Here is a 22,986-nt window from a genome sequence, read left to right as displayed (position 1 = left end):
ACATTCAGCTTGGTTCTCAGTTATATTATCTATCTGACAATTCTCATAAGCAGGCTTTTTTCTTCTTCACCTTAGTCTCTCTCTCTCTCTCTTTGGTTATCCAGGGAGCTCTGGATTTCTTTCCCCTACCTTTCCCCTTTGTGGGAATTTGCCTTGACAGTGTCTGAACTATCTCTTCTTTAAAGATAGCTTATTGTTCAGTTACTGCTTTGCTTTCCAACCACTGATTCCAATTTACCTGGCCCAGGTCTATCTTTACTCTATTGAACTTGGCTTTCCCACAGATAATGGACTCGATAATGGAGAAACATGGCAGAAAATTATCCTGAAGCTCAGTCGCTGATTCTTCAACAGCCTCACATTGGCTTCTGGTCCAGCAGCATCTAAAAATTAAAATTCTCATCATTGTTTTCCAATCCCTCCGTGATACCACCTCTCCCTAACTTTGTAACCTCCTCCTCGCAGAAATCTGTTCTCCGCTATGTCTTGCCTTTTGTACAACCGTGATTTTAATTGTTCCCCCACTGGTGACCATGCCTTCAGCTGCTGAGGCGCTAAGCTCTGGAATTTTCACCTTAAATGCCTTGGCATTCCTAACCATCTCTTCTTTATTAAGACACTCTATAATACCCTTTTGACCAAGCTTTTGTCCAGCTGCCTGTTACGGGCAGGATGGTGAGGGATTAATTTAAACAGCACTAATTTCTCCTCCCACCACCTATCTAGAAACAGAAAGGTGTTTTGATTTCTTTTCCCTTTACAAGCCATGGCATATTTCCCAAACCTTCAGCTTTGGTGTGATCTCATTTCTATTATTAACCTCACAGCAAACTCAAGATAGGGTGAACTCAAAGGGTTAGTTTATTTGCACACACTCAATGTGTGAGGAGGCTCACAACATTGTCTCCTTTGCATTCGTACAGTAAAAGAGGAATAGAGAAAAGAAAGATCTATAGCGCAGAGACCACAGATAAAAGAAATATTGGGTGGAATTGTCCCAAATTTGCCCTCAGCGCGATAGTGGGCAGGAAAAAGAACATTGCCTGCAGCAATGCCAGCTTTTCACGCCATATCACCCCAATCCTGCTGCATTAATTATGAATTCCTTGGAAACACGCCATTTCGATGGTGGGCGGGCTTTCATTCGCCTGCCACCTGGCTTCTTCATGCTGAGCACCATATTTAAAGTTCAGCCACACTCTCACCTCTCAGTGCTTCCAGCCCATGGCTGCTGCAAAGAAGACATGGTCTCGAAAGGCAAGAAGGCTGCAGTCCCCTGGTTTAATTGCGTGTACCTCGAGTGCCGTTTGGATGCAGTGGAGCCCCGCTGTGATGTCCTCTACCCCCACTTTGGCCGCAAGATGGGCAGCAACATCACCAACCCGGCTTGGAAGGCGATGGCAGTGGTGGTCAGCGCCAACACCATACAAAAGAGGACAGCCACCCAGTGTGAAAAAGAATGAATGATCTCCTCCATTGCACCAGGGTAAGTCACTGTTCTCATCACTCTCAACTCACACACTCACAAACCCATCACACATCCACAGGGATCTCCCTCACTGCCAGTTCAAGGGACATCACCATTCACTCTCTCAATCACACCTTCATTGTCCTCATCCTGTCCATGGGACCACTCACCACCCACACAGACCAGGCATACTTATCATCTGGCCTGGTAGGCAATTTGCTTACACTCTCTCCGTCTCTATTCATGCAGGACAAGCTGGCACACAACAAGAGGGAGAGGTCACAGACTGGTGGAGGAATGCCAGAAATCAAGGTCCTCACACACTTTGAGAATAAAAGGCCCACCTGGGAAACAGCCAACAGAGTCCACAATCCAGGGCCTCCAATCAAGCCCCAAAGAAACCTCTGACGAGGAATCTGAAGGCACCTTCATTGAAGACCCATCACACAGCTCACCCACACTCTCCACCAGCGCAGAGACACACACCTCAGTGGGAGCTAGCTCTAGAGTAGCCTTTGGATCTCACTCTGGTGAGCACATCACATTGTCTGATCCACAGCAGGTGGAGGCAGCAGGGACAGCGACTTCCCAGTGTTGGGCAGTCAGAGGACTGCTGGAGGCCAGAAATCTGCTGAGTCCATGTCAGATGATGAGCCTCTGGACTCGGTAATGCCTCAGGTGCTGGAGCTGCAAAGGCAAGCTCGGGAACACCAGGAAGGGATGTCTGCTGCACTCCTCAGATTACAAGGCACAGTGGAGGAGTCTATCCGCCTTCAGGCTGAGGTGATAGTGCTGGCATGCCAATGCACTGAGGTCAACGTCAGTAGGGTGGCACTCATCATGGAGGTCTTGGTCCAGGGCATCGATCCTGTACTGCTGCGTGGGCTGAACTCCATCACTGAGTTGGCCTTCAACAGTGTCAACATGAGAGGGGTGTGAGGCAGCTCGATCTCACTCCAGGTACCCTTTCTCCTCAAGGAGTCAGCCAGGGGCCCTCGGGCACCCATAGGGAAGAGGCTCAGCAAGCGCACACCCCGGGGTCATCCACCCAGGTGACTCTGGGAAAGTCCGGCCCATCCAAGTTCCCTCTTCCTGTGACACCAGCAGCTCCAGCTCCACAGGCTGAGGAGGATGCCATTGCCACAGAGCAGGACACCGAAAGCAGGCCGGGGCCCTCCAGATGACGCCCGCCAAGGTCATCACAGACTGAGTGTAGAAGTCAGCAGGCTGCCTCCACCTCCACTATGGATGTTGGGAGAGCACCAAGATGTAGCGGCAGAGTTAGGAAGGTTAAGAAGATGTAACTCTTTCGAGTTATCAACAGTCACAGATTGTAATTCTTTCGAGTACATTCACAGTTCTTGGTTTCAGGGAGTGGGACATGAACCCACAACCTTCTGATTCAAAGGCGAGGGTGCTATGAACTGAGCCACAGCACAGCCTGGGCACGGGTGTTAATCACTTGTACATAATGTTCACTATTGTAAATAAACTCCCAAGAATGTCTCCCTGCCTACGGCTCCTTGGTATGATGAGTAGTGTTCGTGTCACTCAGATGTGAAACCTTTCTCCACAAGATAAAGGCAGGTGTCTCAGTCCAGGGCCTCTTCCCTGTGCTCTGTGCAGCCTTCAGACCAAAGTGATGGTCCAGCCTCACACTCCCTGGACACATTACTCGATGGTGCTGGTCATTGCTGCCAGAATGTAGTGGGCAGGTGTCACAGAGTTCCATCACTCTCTCTGTGAGCTCTCAGCACCTTTAAGGTGGGGCTGGCCCCCATCTCGTCAACATTTGCGACAAGGGATGTTGTGCTCCTGAAGGGCTCAGGTGCTGAAGGCTGACAAAGGATCAGGTGCATTTAAAATTTCACGGCTGCATCTCCGTGATATGACCCTGATCACAGAGCAAAAGCGAGCTGCCCTCAGCCAGACAGGAGTCAGACATTCTCAGAGGCTATGTGAAGATTTATGGATTGTCCTCACTGCATATTGTCATCATCCCCCTGGAATCGAGCGACTATTAGAGCCTCTGCTGCGTCTTCATGACAGGAGCCTTATCACAGAGGGTATGTGCACTGCCATCAGCCAGAGTGGAGTCAAACATTTACAGATGCAATGTGAGGATCTATGTTGTCTCCTCACTGCATGTTGTCATCATCCTTCACAAATTTAGCAGTTATGAGGGCCTCCCGAGCGCCTGCCTCACCTGGCCAGTGTGATTCCCGCATTGCCATCATTGTTGCCTTCGAGGACCTCCTCACCCTCATCCCTGTTGATATCCTCCTCATCAGAGGACACTTCCAGCTCCTCCTCAGCCAGCTCCTCTCCCCATTGCAGCGCCGGGTTGTAAAGGGTGCAGCAGGTGACGACGATGTGTGACTCCCTCTGAATGGTATTGCAGGGCTCCACCAGACCAGTCCAGACAATGGAAGCTCATTTTCAGCATCTCGATGGTTCGCTCCACCAAGTTGCGAGTTGTAGCATGAATCTCATTACACCGTCGCAGCCTGAGGCCGCCGCACGGGTGTCATCAGCCACATCCTCTGCGCGTAGCCCTCGTCCCCAAGGAGCCATCCATGCAGTCTCTGTGGACTCTGGAAGATGTCAGGGATCTGTGACTGACTGAGAATGTAGGGGTCATGAACACTCCTTGGGAACCGTGCATAAACCTGCAGGATGGGTTTCCGTTGGTCATACACCAGCTGCACATTCAGCGAATGGAATTCCTTGCAGTTGATGTTGTTGACCGTGTGTTTCGACAGAGATCTGAGTGCAGTCGATGGTCCCCTGCACCTGTGGCAAACCTGAGATCTGAGCAAATCCAATCGCTCTGCAGAACTGCAGTCAGCAGACTGACTTTGCAGTTCCTCAAGGCAATATTACTGGTTCCATAAGCTAGGTCCACATCACATGACTCCCACCTCTCCACTCTTTCTTTCACAAAGGGTGTGTATCCTTCATCAGTGTCCCTAACATTGCGGAAATGTCTCAACCAGTAAGAACTGAAAGGTAGGTTGCAGTGCCCTTTGTCTTAGCAGACGAGTCAACACCTGTTGGTCAGTCTGGGATATGAAATGCAAATGGCCTTTGTATAGCTCTCTTTGAATTTGGTCTGTGCAGCCCAAAATGTGTCTCTTCAGAGATAATGAGGTGTGTGCTTCTGCGATACTGCTAGGTAGTTCCTTTTGTTCGAGGTTCACAGACAGACATATATTCAGCCATTATAGGTCTGTGTCCAGTTTTAAATTTTTAGAGATAGCGATGAGCACATCTCGATATAGTTTATAAGAAAAATATACAGGGTGAGGTCTTAGTCCCTCGCATGTCCTAATATCACCTAATGTAGCTCAGTATCAATGTTTCTTTAATAATGTCCTGTGAAATGCCTTGAGGTATTTTACCATGTTAAAGGCACTACACAAATGCATGTTGATACTGTTGAATTCACAGGTATCTTTTGATTGACATGTAGTGTGTCCTCTGACCTTAGTTGGCATTCATTTGGCAGAGCCGCCAATTGATTGTATCGCATTCTTCAGTTGCCTTCAGGTATTGTCATATACATCAGTGCAAATCCACATAGGTGGGAGAATTGGAAGGAAAATGTTCCCATTTCGCACTGTTCAGCACCTGAAACACAATGGGTCAGCAAGAAAAGATTGTGCGCTTCCTTTTGTCACAAACCTAAAAGGCTTAAAAGTAGCATGGCATGGTTTGCTAAAACTGAACCTGACTTCCACAGTCAGAATATGTGCATATCATTTTGCAAAAAATGCTTATCATCATCAATGAATGCAATCTCGTCTTTCAATACTGAGATGCTACACTTGGTGCTAAAAGGACAATATTAATGCCCTGATAAATGAACTGGAACTAAATTTAGAACGAGTGAATCTATTGCAGCAATCCTTAGCATCTACTCTTCAGAGGTATCAATCGCATCACATCACTTGCAACCATTATTTCAATGTAGAGAAGCTGATGATGCAGCCACAGACCGTCAAGGCTGACCTGTGAAGGGTCAGCACTTTCTTTCCATTCATGGATTTTGTTACCACAGGTTTTTAAAAAGTGCTTTGATGCATTGAGCCGGACAAAAATTGGAATTCATGTGGATTTTCTTGAAAAGGAATAAAATAATCTCAATGATTTTCTTAATCATTATGCCATTGATATCTCTGTTGATGTCCAATGGCCAGCCAGTGTGAAACGCGCGCTGAAAAGCTCAGCACTGCCGGGGTGAGGGGCAGGAAGAGGGCGGGCGATGACGTTGCAGCGGGCGTGGGCGAACGCTGTGAGAGAGCTCCCGGGAGGCGGACAGCTGCGTTAGGGAGCTGCAGACCTTCAACTGATGAAATAAAGGTTCAAAAAGCTGGAAAAAAATAATGTCCTTGCATCACAATCAAGCCCCTGAAAATATACCTCACAAAAATGCTGTCCACGGATATTTATTTTTATTTTATTTCATAACGGAGATTTCAGCCCGCCGAGAAAAATGCCGCATGACTGCGCGATGATGTCGGGACACTCGCCCAACGCCATCTCGTGCGATTTTACGCCTGATCGGGTCAGGCGCACGCAAATTCTGCCCAAAGTTCTTGTACTCAAACATGTGAAAATCTATCATATTACAACTCAAGTCAATCAAGATTTGATGGCTCCACACCTCCGGCCATTGAGAGTAATTTAAGAAGATCTGTATATTTCAAGAAGATTACTGATTCATTTTTTGAGAAAGAATAGACAAGCACCATTGTAAATTGACTCAGGTCAGTCGTACACTGTTCCCCCTCCCACCCCCCTACCCCACCCCTTACCAGTGCAGCTATTGGGCTACGACGTGATATTCTTGTCTGTTTAGGGCAGGGTTACCATGTGTGGTCTGTTCGCCCATCTGGAGTTCATGAAAATGAAGATCCAAGCATAAAGGATATTTTTAACAAGCCTTTATTGTTTGTTTTATAAAAAAAAAATGTTTTTCATTTTTCCAATGTGGCTTTTAGTGCTAGTTTTTGTTTAACATTAGGAATTCCAGGCAATGTTGTGCGAGAACAAAAGCAGTCCAATAATTTTTGCAAAATAACCGAACAGTTGACCATGATATAGACGTGCAACAAAACAAGACCACAAAAGAAAATGGAATAGGATAAAGGTTGTTTACAATGCAAGCCGAGGAAGCAAAGGGCCATCTGAACTGCGAGAGTCCTGTGTTAGTTGGCAAGCCAAATTAAATTTATTGCTGAGGTTTGCTTATAAGCAACTTCCAAGTAAAGAGTACCTCAAGGTGCTTAAATCAAACCATAAAAAAATGATTACCTTTAAATACTATCCATCATTTTTTGAATGCCTGATGTTTCATCCATTGTCTTAGGCACAGACTCTGTCGCAATAGATGAAAATCTGGCTGGGCCGCAAATAACATCTCACAAAAATGCAGAAAAAATAATCATTCCAGTCTTGTTGCAACATTGTTTTCCCAATGTTTACATATTTAAAATCCCATTGACGGTACATTGTGTAACATTCATGCGTAGCTAATTTGCTTGTAACTCTCTGAGTTTCTAAAACTGCGATGTACGTAAATCTGGGCATTTGTCAGTTTGTTTCGGCGCCAACTCCAACAGAGAGAGGATCTACTTATCCAGAATTGTTCACGAGCAAATAGTATAGTGTGCAGCAGAAATGTCCTCTACTGAAACCCGAGTTCAGTGCCCAAGCTTGCTCTCAGGCCTAATGAGGCACTCTCAGGGCACACTATTGGCCATTACCATGAGGAGGGAAGGATGTCTTGGAGCCTGCTGGCCCTGGATGGCACCATTAAAGGAGCAAGTACAACTAAAGCAACATGGGTTAGCCAAAGAGATTTGTTTTTCAGGTGATGGGGTAAGATTATAAGATCAACACTGTCCAATGAATCATGTTAAGTTTTTTTTTTAAATAATGAGTATATGCCAGAAGCTGTAAATGCTCTGTTCTCAAGGAATTAATTTGTGTTGGAGTAACCACAGCAGCTGCATCCTAGGCATTAACCTGGGCACCTCTGGAGCCTGCCTTGGAGAGAGCTAGTCTGTGTGTGGCAGCATGGTCCAAGCAGTAGGTTGAGGAAAAGGAAATACGAGGGTAGGTAGAAAGATTGATGGAATGCTGGTTTGGCTATAGCTTTCCTTTTCATTCCAAGTGGCTGGGAGCAGAGATAAGGTCAGGGGGGGCAAAGGTTCTTACATTGTTCAAGCATCTCGGGACAAGTGAGTGACTTCAGCCGCTGTCAAAGAGACCTTAGATTGTGTCCCTTTGTCAGCATTTGAATAAGGGAGGGGGAGGTGGGGAAGAGGAAGAAAGTACCGAGCACAGTTTCCATCACTAACTGTAAAACATTCACAGCATTCTGTGACAAATGCTGAAGCAGCATGAAACTAATTTACACACAAAAATTTTTTAAAAGCTATCTCGACAATAACAACCCACTCCTTGAGATTCATAGCATCTGCACAACAGCTCAAGAATCAGTGGTGGCAGATTTTTATGGAAGCACTTTGCCCCTGATTTGTACCTGCTGATATTGGAAGAAATCAGAGTGTGAAGCCACCTTACATTCATATGCAGATCACTTTTGAGGCACGGTCCGATACAGACATCATAAAAGGTTGGATGCAATGCTATCCAGAAGCAGGATGGTGCAAAGAATGAGTACCATTTCTCCTATCAATTGGAACCAATTTTCAGCTGCTACTTAGCAGCAAAGCAGAGGAAAATGGCAGTGTCCAGTTTTCCCCCTGACACCAGACATATATCATTTCAGGAGGATCAGAGATCTGTAAGGGGTGGTAGTGTGTGTCAGCTTTCAAAACTGACTTCTGAGCGGTCTGAATCGCTCCCACTCCCTGGGTTCTAGACCTTGGACTTATTTGGAGGTTGTGACAAAGTGCAGCAGACAACTGGATTTGGTGCAAGAAAAAACTGGCTTTATTGAAGTCACAAATGAATTTATAACATTATAATCTCAGTGTAATCCTACAAACCTACAAAGTACACTTAGTTAAGAAAGGGGAACACACGGCATAACGAGGGAAAATCACGCTACTAATCCCCTTACCCTTGTCCCACCCCCAAAACCTAACTAAATTGAACTAGGAGAGGTCAGGGATCATGCTCACCAACCAGGGTTCCTTGACAGTTCAAAATCCAGCCAGGTAAGCCGGTTGCAGTTTTGGGGTACGCTCTTTGTGTCCTCTGGGGCCTGCGTCCCCACACGGTCCTGGTCTGTGGAATCTGCGAAGGTTCTTCAGTTGGGTGGAGGGTGCGGTTGTGGGTGGTCGATCTTCGTGGAGGGCTGCGGTTGCGGCCTTGTTGTCTTCGGTTGAGCCTGCCATACCGTGCCCCTCGCCGTGATGTTGCCTGCGGGCCTGCAAACCTCCAGATCTTCTTGCTTAAACTCTGTTTCAACCGCTCCCAACTGCTCACTGCCTGCCAGCTGGTTTCCCTCTCTCCCTCGTAACTGACTGCCCAGTTATACTGTCTTTCCAATTTCTTATCTCAATCCAAATCAAGGTTAGTTCTTTCTTTGATTTTGGTGGGCTTCCTTAGGTGATTGTAGTCTTGTTGTTTTTAATGGGCTTGCATGATGTTTATCCTTGTCTTCCTGCCTAGTAACTAGTTTTGAACTGAAAGCCATTGTATGTGTGGAGCATTGATGGGTTCGCATAATTGAATTGATTGTGCCTTCCTGCCTTAGTAGTTAGTAGCGATTATTTATGCAAGATTTTTGATGGGCTTCAGTTTCGTGTGAGGTGAAGTCTTTCTCTGGGTTGATTGTATTAAAAGGAAGAATGTGTATTCTGTCTCCTCTCGTTGTCTGGTTTCAGGCTAAACAATCCACGCTGTACTCAATAAGCCCGGGCATGTCCAGCCCCAGGCCTTCATGGGCCCAGCCTCCTGTCTGCAGGGTTTTACATTTAATCGACAGTTTAAAAGTCCAAAAGTCATATCTTTGTTGATGATATGAAAAATGTGGGAATTCTGAGAACCCTTCAGGTCCTGGTCCCAATATTTATGGGGAGGTGGAAAGGGTGGGAATCTGCGAGGCGGGTAGGCCTCCAGTCGAGAATGAGGAGAGCAGCCACAATATGAAGGATGGATGGAGACTGTGAAATGGAGGGGGAAAGCTGAAGGTTTCCTTGAGGGCCTTGAAAGCAGCAAACCTGTTCCCCTGATTCACAAATAGTGCTGAGAAAGGCACTTACCTTATGTAGTGAGCAGATTGTGCCCCCAGTTTGCTGCTCAGTTTCCCGAACACCCTGGGAAACCTGCACAGCAGTGATGATTTTTAAACTGGGCTCCTAATGGGAGCTGGATTTAAAGGTATTAATTAAGCACCCTGTCTCAATAATGTTTTATAGGCATGATCATTAGTAACAGATAGGAGTATGTCGATCAGAAACAAAATCCGCCATATACAACCAAAAAAATTGATTGTGTTGATTAATGATATTTATCTCCTGTAAATAGATGAAGAAAAGGTAGTAAGGAACTTTGCTTCATCTCACTCTATTGTCCGACAATATGTAACGCCTCAACAAATACTTTAGGGTTAAAATGCATCTTTAATTTTGCTGCCAATTTAGACAATAAAAATGATTTACTACTCACATCCTATAGAAGAATATAATAACACAACCATTGGCTCGATAGTTGGGAATAACTCATAACTTTTTGACTAAGTCAAGGAGAAAAGAAGCCAGCTGTTAAGCTAAATACTAAATAACAGTACATAAAAAGCCATACTACCTTCTTTATCTTGCAAAATTTCACACTGAGTTGAAAAGAGTTCTGAATATTAGACGGCGGAGATAGAGCATGATGACTGCATGGCCTTCGAAAAGACAGAAGAAACGTCTCTGTTCATTAGGTCTCTCTCAGTAGTTTGCCTGTTGCGACACAGCATGTTTTGACATTTGCCTGGAGATCAAGAGACACTACTGTAATGGAGCAGTTTTCATCTGTGACTCCTTTCTGCGCATTTGCATTCTGTTTAATAGCTGCTTGTAACATTGCAGCATTCAGAGTTACTTTAAATCAGTCACGTGCATAATAATCATTAGCCATTTAGAATTATGATTCCCTGATGAAGAAAAAGGAGAATGAAGGATAATATAAAATGATATGGATATTCAATATAAATAACTTGTACTGTAGAATTCTTCTTGGAGATTTTTCTACAAGGTCTTTTCCTTGGGAACACTAGCTTTGAACATCCATTTTGTCTTGTTCATGAACATAACGATCATAGGATTGTAGGATTAAATAGTACAGAAGGAGACCATCTGGCTCAACATTCCTGTCCTACCTCTTTGGAAAAAGTTATCCAATTAGTCCCACTCCCCTCTCTTTTTCCTATACAGCTACACATTTTGCCAGTCAAGTATTTATTCAATTCTTTTTTGAAAGTTATTATTAAATCTGTTTCTACCACTCTTTCAGCCAGTGCATTCCAGATCATAATAACTCACTCAATAAAAATGTTTCCTCAAGTCGCCTCAGGTACTTTCGTCTATTGTCTTGGGGAGGACTTTTAGGTTGGCGAGCGGGCGCGATCGGCGGGCCCAGGATCAGCTGGGAAATGGACTGCTGACAGCGATCAGCCCCTGACCGTGCATTCACACTGGCTGGCCAATTAACAGTTGGATGGACCATAAAAAAATCGCAGACAGTTACAATTTTAATGACCTTAATAGGTCTCTTAATTGTCGGCGGGCATACTTCCGACTTTTGCACATGCCCATCGACCGAAATATTGCGTGAGCGTGGGATGATGTCGGGATGCTCGCCCAGCATCATCTCGCGCAATTTCACCTCTGGTCAGGTCGGGCACGCACCCGCATGCTGACCAAAAAATTCTGACCCTTCAATCTGTTGTTTTCCTGTTCACTGATCCTTCTGCTACTGATCCTTATTAACTCTATCAAAACTCTTCAAGATTTTGAACACCTATACCAAATCTTCCTTAACCTTCTCTGCTCTATGACCTCGCCATGTAACTGAAATCTTTCAACACTGATACCATTCTAGTAAAGCTCCTGTCTAAGGCCTTGACATGGCTTCTGAAAGTGTGAGGTGCCCAGAATTGGACACAATAAGCAGGATTTTAACTGCAAAGGGAACGAGTGGGTCCAGGTGTGGGCTGGGGTTAAAGCACTGCACAGTAGCATTGGGTTGAGGACCTGATCCCATGCACTTCTGAGTTTAATGTGGGTGCATTTGTAGACAGGTGGGAAGCCCCCGTGGCAAGTAATTTTAATATTTAAATCCCCAAGTAACTGTGGATTAAACCAGTATTCTGGCTTTAACGGCTAGTACACGGGTTTCCCGAGCTGTGCGGAACTCACCAGGGTCAATCAGGTGCCAGCACAGTGACGAGAGCTTCTTCGGTGAAACTGGCAGGCCGGAGAAGCCTTCGAACAGCAAAATTGATTGGCTGCAGCCATGCCCATGTGAAAGGCTGGTACTCGCAGTGCTTTTCCTAAGAAAGTGCTTTCAGTGCTTGACAGGTGATTACCAACTTCTTCAAAGTCAGTTCACCTGCCTTGCACTTCACTCACTTCAGCTGCAGTTCCCTGCTGCCCCTTCACTACAACATAGGAACAGGTTATATAGTTCTACCTAGTACCTCTGATGAAGAACAAGATCCAACAGAGGGCAGTAGTGAGAAGCGACAAAGCATTCTGGGAAAAGTCACCACAGACACCACGACTCAGAAGGGGATCGAGGAGAAGGACTCCTGTGCTCAACAGGAGGAAGAGCATCCAACAGAGGGCAGTAGTGAGAAGTGACTAAAGCATTCTGGGAGAAGTCACCGCAGACACCGCGACTCAGAAGGGGATCGAGGAGGCTTGTGTACATAGCCCCAGGTATCTCTTCCAGCATCACCTTTAAAACTGTGCCCTGTTTTTAAATTGCCTCTTATCATTCTTCCTACCAAAATGATTCACTGATCACTTCTCTGTGCTAAATTTAATTTGTCATGCATCTGCCCACTTAACATACTCCTGCAGTCCGTTGCTATCTTCCCCACAGTTTGCAACATTTCCCAGTTTCAGGTCACCCGCAAACTTTGATCTTTTCCTTTGCAGAAATCACATGTTACTGCATCTGATAGAATAACATTATATACCAATCTTGAATAACTAATCTGAGTTATAATCAACCATAATAGGGCTACTAGGGCTAGTTGTTTGGCTGGATTTCAACTATCAAGTGGGCAGATAACAGGATTGATATACACGTGACAAGGTCATACGTCTAATGGGTGGCGCGGTTCAGCTCACCAACCCTGGGCCACTTGATGTTGCCAACCAGGAAATAAGGCAGGTCTGGGAGGTTGGGGTTGCCATGTAGACAAGGGGGTGCTCCCGCATTATTTTTTGCAGCTCAGAGTGTCACCACCTGCTTCGCAGCACCTTACAAGAAATAATTTGTCACTTGTCTGGGTTTTTCTGCTGCACCTCCAGCTTTCACTGAATGGTGCTTCATCCAGTTAGCTGGGGAGGTGGCAGGATGGTCTGAGGTACATCATGGGGGCCACAATTTGCATGCATTTGTGAGGCTGTTTCTTAATTAAAATGGGCACCCACAAAAATACCAGAAGGAGAATGCCAGTGGGTGTGAATCAAAGTGAGAAGTCCACCACTACAATTTTAACTCTGTAGCACCCAGATTCCACCAGACATAACTAGTTAAAATCAGCCACTGTCTTAGTCGAATCTAAATTTAACGCTGCGTAAAGGTGCGGCAATTTTTTTTCCCAGAGGTAAAAGTAGGTTGGCTTGGTCATGGAGAGGAAGTGGAGTCAAGCTTTGTTTGGGGTCAAATGGGGTACTGGGTTTGTGAACAGTCTGGTTCATTCTGAGAAAGTGGCCAGGTATATGGATTGAGGATATGGAGTTTGTGGCGAGTGCTGGAAGTGATGACTTCTGCTTACCCAACTTTTAGCTAGAAGAAATTACTGCTCATTAGAAAATTATAAGCACTGGTGTGGCCAAGAGAGGCAGGTGGCTGTCATCAGTGTGTATATGAAATCCCTATGGGGATGAATGTTCTTGAAGAATAACCTGCTGTACCATGTTAACTTTTGCTGAGGCATGGTGGAAACTCCCTGACCTAGACTGTGTGGTCAGTAGCAAAGGAACAGTGCTCACTGTCCATTTCATTTACAGGTGCCCACAGGCCTTCTGTGGGCTTTTGAGCAGGAATTATGGTCTTTATGGATTATTTCCAACACAGCACCCAACACCTGTTACATAGGTGAACAGGACAAGCAACAATGTGGCCATTTGACCAATCATATTGAAAATCTCACTGAGCCATGCAGAGTCAAAACCAGGAAGTACAAATTAGAATATTTACTTCAACGCAAAATCATGTACAAACAGCAAAGAGAGGGGAAGAAAGTAGGGATCAAGAGTGAGAGATAAAAGAGACAAAAAAAACTCTAAAATTATATTCGAAGGGATGAAATGCCACACTTGCAAAATTAAATTTTCAGAGTCAGAAAGATTGTTTGGTAGTAATTAAGACGTAGCACACTGTTCACTTAGATTTGAATGGACTGCCCCTAACTTTATCTGGTATGTCCAGAGGGTACGTGTAGGAAGTATATGACCTTCATCTGTTTTAATGTTGAGTCTCCTGGTGACTCACCAATGTAGTGAAGTTTATGGACAAGTAGGGCAACTCGGACAGCAATCCCTTGATTTATGCATTTAACTGTATATGTCCAGTTCCCAGAAGTTGCTGCCATATTTACTGCTTAATCATAGTCATTACTGATAGCCCCAACTTTAATCCAATTCAAATTTTGGACCCATGTCTATGGAGGATGTTGTTAAGGGGCAGCATTTAGCTGAAGAAAAAGTGAGGGCCATTGATGGATACTCATCACACACTAAAGGTTATGTTCCAAGAGAAGCCATTGCAATGCATGAGCTGGTAACTTTGCCACATGGAGATCACTTAATGCTTTTAACAAATAGAGGATAGCAAACTCTTTGTTAATGCAGTTGTGAGTGAATGTAGTTTGGTTTGCCAATATGTAATCAAAACTGCACAGATAAGTAAACATTTCATAAACACACCAGTAGATATATAACTAGGTGAATTAAATTAAAATAATTAAATACTTAAACTCATGACTGAGCACTTAATGTGATTTGGCTTCCAACAGTAGTTTTCGGTTACATAACCCATTACAAGTCCAATGTGTGACAGATGTTCTAATGGCTTTTTTTAAAATTTAAGTATTTCATCATGAAGGCTAAGCCTGCTATTTTTCACCAAACTTCCACATATCAAGCTTCAATGCCAATTGTTGATGGATTCGGGTGTATTATTCAACCATCTCCTTCCCCCAGTTGTTTGGGTTTTATAAATAATGAATGTAAACAGAAATCAAAGAATTTCACAAAATGAATGTGAAGATAATTTACGCGTTTGTCTGAAATCAATGTTATTACTCCACATGAATACATTAAAGAACAAATCTCATTAGCTTAGTATTATAGTATCGTGAAAACAAAACAGTTAATGAATAATTCTGATTAATAATTCTGATATTAAGAGTAAGATCTGCCTGTTGAATTTGTGTTGAATTTTTGAACTTTTGAGTTTAAAATGAGTGGGGATGTTGGTGAGTCCTATGAGTGTAGTGTAATTAAATGGACACTGAAGCTCGATGAGTTAAAAGTAAGATGATTTTCAGAGGACTTCTCCTGTAGGATCTGTTAATAAGACTATTTATGACATTTCCTCCCTCAGAAGAATGATTTACATTTAAGCGACATGAAAGCGGCTTGTGCTGTCTCCCAGTCAGAAGAGACAAAGTTTAAGATGAATAAGTGGACATATTCCCCTCTCTAGCTGACTGTTTTATGTTAAAAAAGTGTAGAATTAATTTGTTCAAATAAAGTGACATTAATGCTGTAAAAGCCAGAAGCATAATTTTGTGGCAAGCATGTAGAATATTTATGACTTCCATGAACTGGGTTGGGATCATCTTCCTTCTCATTCCTGGATGCTGATACTGGCACTCAGATACACGCCAAAAGGCTCAGCACTGACTGGCTCCCAGACAGGCAGAGCCTTTGATGTGTACTTCCAGGACTGAGCCTTTGATCTCCAGTGGATGCCTGGATTGGTTTCCAGAAATAGGAAAACTGTTGCCCATTCAACCGAACGATGGACATACAGGGTAAGATCCATTGGAAGCATATTTTTGCACTGTCTTCCTCGTGGGAAATATATGGTGGGTCTTCAAGGGGTTTGCCTTCCAAAAAGTAACTGGCCCTTCTCAGGGGAGATACATCGGGAGAATTTTATGTTGAAAGTTTTGCTCCACTGAATGTGAAATTCCCTTTAATGATTGTGTTTGTGTTAATGTTAATCCCCTCATCAGCCAACATCAGTGACTCCTCCCAGCAAGTTTTTTACGATAATGTTTGCAGTGCTTACAGGGTTTGGCAATTGTAGTAGATTTGCGGTACAAAATATCACATGGAACTGGTGATCAGTTTTCTGTTGACCTGGGATTGATTTCAATGCTAACCATTTGGTTTCTGCCAGGTGACTGCACAGTTCAAGTCCCTCAGGTGACTGAGTCATCCCGAAACCACAGGGGCCTGACCTGCTGACCCACTGCAGGAGGCAAGGATGGACACCAGCCCAAATTTGGCAGGGTCCTTTTTTTGGCATGGTGTCACTGAGACCTGGCTACAACATTTCCTTGGAGGCTTGAGCAGGAAATGGCAGTCGGCGTCCCGCCTGGCCAAACTAGGGTGGAACAGGATCAGGTCAGAAGAGGCCCATAAAGCTAACTTGCAGCTTGTAAAATAAAATATCTTGTGGTTCCAGGAAGGGAACCAATGCTCCTCCAAGCCCCACAAAGAAATTTGAAGACTCCCTTGCTGTACTCTCGCCATCCCACGCCACCAATTGAGGGAACTCACCCAAGATGGTTGGGAAGCCAATCCCTCAGACTTACCTGGTCTCCAAGCAATGCAAATCTGCACCACTTCACACCAGAAACACGGGGAAAGTCAGCTAACATCATTAAATGATGCTTGGACGTTCAAAGATCTCTGGACCTCTTTTTCACCTGAGCGAATTATTTTTAAGCTCACATCAAAACTCAGTGGACAAAAGTTGCCCCCGTGATAGTTTGGGGGGGCTCCTTGTTTCTAAAAGGGTACCGATGCAGAGGGCATCTTTACAACAGTGAAGTGGATGGCTGGACACAAAATGAAAAAAATGAAAGTGAGTAGTGAAGCAAAATGGTGCACTATTTAATTCCTGAGAGCGGGGTTTGAATTTGGAGTAACGTCCACTAAACGAGTTTGAGTCCAAGCTATCTGATTATGAATTACTGGGCGTATCAACACTAGGAACAGCTTATGAAACTAGAGAGGACAGAAGGGTGGGGGGAACACGAAAGGATGTAAAGGAGCAGTGCCATGATTAGAGGTTAAACCGTTCTGATGTAGAGTTGAAACTACAATATTATTATGCAATTTATTCACGTTATTGATCTGTCATTTTGCGAACATTATCATTGTAGGCTCAACTTGTGCAGGATATATAGACATGATTATGTAATCTATTATTACCGTTTTTTTAAATGAAAATAATGCATTGTGCATACCATTGAAGTACAGGAAAGCTTATTCAGAATTAGATTAATTTTTCTGAATGAACCCTGTCCATAATGTTAACTCAGTGTCAGATAAAGGTGGTGTATAAGTTCAAGGATGTTGTCCTGTATCAACATAGAGGCATTGAAAGCCAGTCATGTTGCAAAGATGGGAATGAGATGCACCACATTGGATATGTTCCAAATTCATGTAACATCTCCCAGAATTGTGAAGCCACGAATATCTGAATAGATTGACATGGAGGACATTGTTTTCCAAGTCATTACTCACAAGGATAATGGTGAGCACAATCATAAATGTACAAGTTGTTCTCTCTACATTACGTTTGTAGGACACAGTGAGGCACAACCAAAATCAAAGCAGCACAGTACATCAAAGCAACCAATACAAACATTTCAATAGTTACAAATGTGGAAGGGCAAAAATAAGTCCTAGATAGTGCAGAGGGACAAGGATGAGGAGAGGGTAGAAAGTAGTGAAAGGCAAGTAGTGATTTCAGAGTGAAGGAGAGTGAAGAAGTAATAGATGCAAAGTGAAGTGTCATCATGCTAGTGTCCTTTGGGTCAGAATACTTAATTCTTGTGGATAAGAAGAAGCCAATTGAACACATGAACAGTGTAGAGAAGCCTCTTACTACTTACCTCCGGTAGTGGGATGGAGAGGTGTAAGGTATCTGGTATAGATTCCGCATTCAAAACTGCAGGCCAGTACATTAGCCCATGATATGCAGTCCATGGGTGAAAAGTTATTGAGATCCATCAGGGACAAATTAGTCAAACGTTGGGATATTTGGGCTTCTTTTCTTTGGGAGCGGACTATACCCCTTGTGGATAAACCATTAAGCACAAGGACAGGCTTATTTGTCTGACAAGATGATTTACAGAGAGTGCTACTCCAGCAGAAGGCTGCTGCAAAATGTATGCTGCTATGTTGACAAGGGGGGTTTGATGAACAAAGGAAAGCAATAATATTGTGCGCTTCATAGCTCCATAAGAACCATGTGTATTTTGGGCACAGAGGGAAAAACTGATTGCAGAGGCCATTTGTGACTTTGAAGATTGGGTGGGTGAGATGATCAGAATGCAGATGCATTGCTTCAGGTGTCATAACTCACCCATTGGAGGATGTGTTTTTCCATGTTTATAGGGGAACAAAATTGTGTAATTAATGGTCATTTGCTTATAATGACAAGAGATTTATATAACCTTTCTTTAACATTATACACAGGACAAAATATATCATACTCTTACATAGATTCAGCATTGCTCATAAATTAACATTGGGTGGAATTGTCCAGTCTTGTTGGTGTTGGGCATCATGGCAGGGGCGGGGGGGGATATGTGTGGGCAAAAATTGGTTTTATGCCATGACCTGGGCTTTGGTGGAACAAACGATAGGCATTTTGAAAATGAGGTTCTGGTGCCTCGACAGGTCCAGTGGAGCCACTGCAATACAGGCCCCAGAGGGTGTCGCGAATCATCGTCACTAGCTGTGCCCTTTACAACCTGGCGTTGCAATAGTGGGAGGACCTGGCTGAGGAGGAGATGGAAGAGCTGCATGTCTCCTCCGATGAGGAGGATGTCGAAGGGGATGACAATGATGAGGTCCCCGAAGGCGAGGATGCCAGCGATGAGGCCCTCGCACTGGCCACACGAGGCAGGCGTGCTTGGGAGGCCCTCATAGCTGCAAGATTCATGGAGGATGATGATAAGATGCTGTGGGCACAGTAGTGACATCCTCACCTTGCATCTGTTAACGTTTGGCTCCTGTGTGGCTGATGGCAGCGCACATACCCTCAGTGCTCAGGCTCATGGAGACGCAGCGGAGGCCCTAATAGTCGCTAGATTCCAGGAAGACGATGACGACATGCAGTAAGGACACTCTAGAGATCATCATATGGCCTTTGAGAATGTCTGACTCCTGGCTGGCTGAGGGCAGCTCGCTTGCACTCTGTGACCAAGGTCATATCATGGAAACGCAGCTGTGAAACTTTAACGTGCAACTGATCCTTTATCAGCCTTCAGTACCTGACCCCTTCAGGATCACAGCATCACTGGTCACAGATGCTGAAGAGATGGGGGTCAGCCCCACCTTAAAGCCGTTGAGAGCTCACAGAGAGAATGAGAGAACTCTGTGATTCCTGCCCACTACATTCTGGCAGCAATGACAAGCACCATCGAGGTGCAGGCATCACTAATGTGTCCAGTGAGTGTGAAGCCGGATCTCACTTTGGTCTGAAGGTTACACACTGCACAGGGAAGAGGCCCTGGACTGAGACACCTGCCTTTATCTTGTGCAGGAACCAAGGTTTCAATTTGAGTGACACAAACACTGTTCATCATAACAAGGAGCCATAGGCAAGGAAACATTCTTGGGAGTTTATTTGCAATAGTGAATATTAAATACAAGTGATTAACACCCGTGCTCAGACTGTGTAACTACATCTTCTTAACCTTCCTAACTCTGCTACTACGTCTTGGTGCTCCCCCAACATCCAAAGCGGAGGTGGAAGCAGCCTGTTGACTGCTACGCCCTGTCTGTGATGGCCTTGGCGGGCATCCTCTGGAGGGCCGAGACCTGGAGGGCCCCGGCCTGCTTTGGGTGTCCTGATGTGGGCCAGCTGCACCCTCCTTGGCCTATTGAGCTTCAGCTACAGGAGTCACAGGAAGAGGGGATTTGGATCGGCCGGATATTCCTGGAGTCACCTGGATGGATGGCCCCGGGGTGTGCACCTGCTGATCCTCTTCCCTATGGATGCCCAAAGACCCCTGTCTGACTCCTTGAGGAGAAGGGGAAGCTGGAGTGAGATTAACCTGCCCCACACCCCTCTCGCGTTGACACTGTTGGAGGCCAATTATGACGTCAGCGATGGAGTTCAACCCGTGCAGCAATGCAGGACCGGTGTTCTGGCCATGGCAGCATCCATCCTACCAGTGTTGGCCACAGTGTGTTGGCATGCCAGCGCTATCACCTCAGCCTGAAGGCGGACGGACTAATCCAGTGTGCCTTGCAATCTGAGGAGTGCAGCGGACATCCCTTCCAGATGTTCCCGAGCTTGCCTTTGCAGCTCCAGCAACCGTGACATGACCGAGTCCAGGGGCTTGTCATCTGACTTGGACTCAGCAGATTTCTTGCCTCCAGCAGTCCTCCGAGTGCGGACAACCAGGGAAGTCCCTGCCGTCGCCTGCTGTGGATCAGACAGTGAGATGTGCTCATGAGATTGAGATCCAGAGGCTACTCCAAAGCTAGGGCCCACCGAGGAGTGTGTCTGTGCGCTGGTGGAGGGTGTGGGTGAGCGCTGTGATGGGACTTCAGGGAAGGTGCCTTCAGATTCCTCTTCAGAGGTTTTTTCGGGGCTTGATTGGAGGCCCTGGGTCATTGGCTCCTTCTGTTTCCCAGATGTGCCTGCGAAAGCAAGGGGAGATAATTAGTGCATGGCAGTGGCCTGTGAAACAGGACACATCACGCACAGCATGGTTGTCTGATGGATGTTGCGCCGCTGGGTGCTCGCTCAGTAGAGCAGCGCCGACCTCACCGTCAGCACAGGAATGGTCCAGATCCTCGCCGGCCAGCTGGATGGCCCTATTTTCAAAGTCCATGAGGGCCTTGATTCCAGGCATTCCTCCACCGGTCTGTGAACCCTCCCTGCTGTCGTGTGCCAGTTTGTCCTATACGAATGGAGATGGAGAAAGTGTAAGCAGGATGCTTGCCAGGCCAGATGATTAGTATGCCTGGCATATGGAGGTGGTGAGTGGTGCCATGAACAGGATGAGGACACAATCCACAGGGCAGATGAAGGTGTGTGCGTGAGACTGAATGGTGATGTCCCTTGAACTGGCAGTGAGTGAGATCCCTGTGGATGTGTGGTGGGCTTGTGAGTGTGTGAGTTGAGAGTAATGAGAAGAGTGACTCACCCTGGCGGAATGGAGATCATTCAACCTTTTTTGGCACTAGGTGGCTCTTTTGCAGGGCGTTGGCGATGACCCCCACTGCTGCCGCCGCTTCTCATGATGAATTGGTGACCTTGCTTCCTTGTCTTTGCCCAGAGCCTGGGGTAGAGGACTTCATGATGGGCCTCCACTGCATCCAGTTGGCATTCGAGGGAGATGTCGCTAAATTTGGGGCAGCGTGTTTCCTCCCTTTGGCAGCCATGGCTTTCCAGCAGCTTTCAATCCCTTAGAGAGAGCTAGCTCTGTGCAGGGGTGTCCTTTAAATATGGCGCCTGGATAATTGAAGGCCTAAGGTGACAGCGGGGCTGGAGATTCTGAGGATGCCTGGCCAGCAATCTGGCCTGTTTCCTATGGACGCGTTATTAATGAGGTGGGACGCACTGGAAATGGGACAATACAGCGTGAAAACTTGCCATTGCAGCCGGTGGGTAAAATGACTTTTTTCACGCCCGCTGCCGCAGCTAGTGCAAATCTGGGACAATTTCACCCATTAGGTCTGACTAGCTGAGAATATCATCCTTTCTAACTTGCTTCTGAGTTGAGGGAGAAGATTGTGCAAGCGTATCCCTGACATTAGCAAATCCTTCTTCTTTTCCTTCTCTCCATGCCCAATATTTTACATATCAGTATTTTAAAAACAGGAAGATAATGCAGTTTTCAGAGAATTATATTTCTGGTAAAATTGCAGACTAACTTTTCCAAGTACCAGCTGGTATTGGGTAACTTTGTTCATTATCATCTTTTCCCTGACAGCAAGCAATGTCCACTGCCATCAATGCAGAGTTGAAAAACTGACCCCGAGCCATGTCTGGACAGGACCCGGCAGCGTTCGTAATGTGTGATTGGGATGGTTGGGAATGTTGATAACTATTGCGAGGTGCGTGATATTACTTTCGTCTCCGTGTACATTTGATGTATTCTATGCAGTTTATTGATAATGGTGCACAATATTGTTCCTTTTGTGCTGATCCTGTTCTTGTTTTTTTTTTCTGTTTCGTATTTTCAGGCTACCATTCCTTCTAACTGAAGTTTCAACAAAGCCGCAATCTTATAATTTAATTGCTGATATTTCTCTAACAAGATCAGATGAGCCAACAAAAGAAAACATGGTTTTCTTCAACATCGTCACGGATGCTTCAAGTCTGTTGGAACCTTGACACTAGACATTTGTTAAACTGCCTACATTATTAAATTTACAAACACAGCTGGATAAAATAAAATCTGTTATCTTTAAATCATAATGTGTACATGTGCTAAGGAAACAGAACAAACTAAAGCTATTCACTTAACCAAGGTTAATATTGAAAGTAAAGCATTTATAATACTTCCCCTGTGTAAAAGGTAACAATCCATTCACATAAAGCACAGGTGCAAATGTACAAGGTACAAAGACTTGAGAGGACCCTGACACATGCAATAAGTCAAGTAATAGACAAAGAGATGAGAATTTTTAGGAACATCTAAGGCTCCCCACAAAAAATCTATTTTTCCAGAGCTCAACTCCTCATCCTATTTACTTTTAGAATACATTTCCTGATTCCCTTTCTCCCCAGAAATACACCATGTGCTCAATGTTTGAGTGCTCAGGAGTCTAATGTCTAATTCAAAGGAATCAAAGTGGAGTGAGAACGTTGGTAAAGGTAAATGTTCCTTTGGCAATGCTAGTTTCCAAGTGTTGATTGGGAGCGGGGTTTAGCCTTGTTCTAACAAATTATTTCTGTTTGTGATTTTCCACTCAACTGCATTGATGTAATTCGAACCTCCTGTATGTCATTCCTGGTTTCTTCAATTTGATACAACTGATTAGTTTGCTCAGCTACAACAGAGAGTAATTCAGAGTCAACCATGTTGTCGTGTTGTTATAATGATATAA

The 22,986-nt window shown here is 45.0% G+C and overlaps 1 long non-coding RNA gene across 1 annotated transcript; it reads left to right on the top strand.

The window, feature by feature from the left end:
- The first annotated feature begins 7,097 nt into the window (after positions 1-7,097).
- LOC144680273 (uncharacterized) lies at positions 7,098-22,348 on the top strand. The gene is made up of 2 exons (XR_013576514.1): positions 7,098-7,343; positions 22,120-22,348. It is a non-coding gene; the product is annotated as an uncharacterized LOC144680273 (long non-coding RNA).
- Positions 22,349-22,986: the final 638 nt, after the last annotated feature.

The sequence above is a fragment of the Cetorhinus maximus genome, chromosome 5 (genome assembly GCF_964194155.1).
Source record: "Cetorhinus maximus chromosome 5, sCetMax3.hap1.1, whole genome shotgun sequence".
Lineage (NCBI taxonomy): Eukaryota > Metazoa > Chordata > Chondrichthyes > Lamniformes > Cetorhinidae > Cetorhinus > Cetorhinus maximus.
The sequence above is the reverse complement of the archived record's forward strand: the minus strand, read 5'-3'. Positions and strand labels throughout refer to the sequence as shown.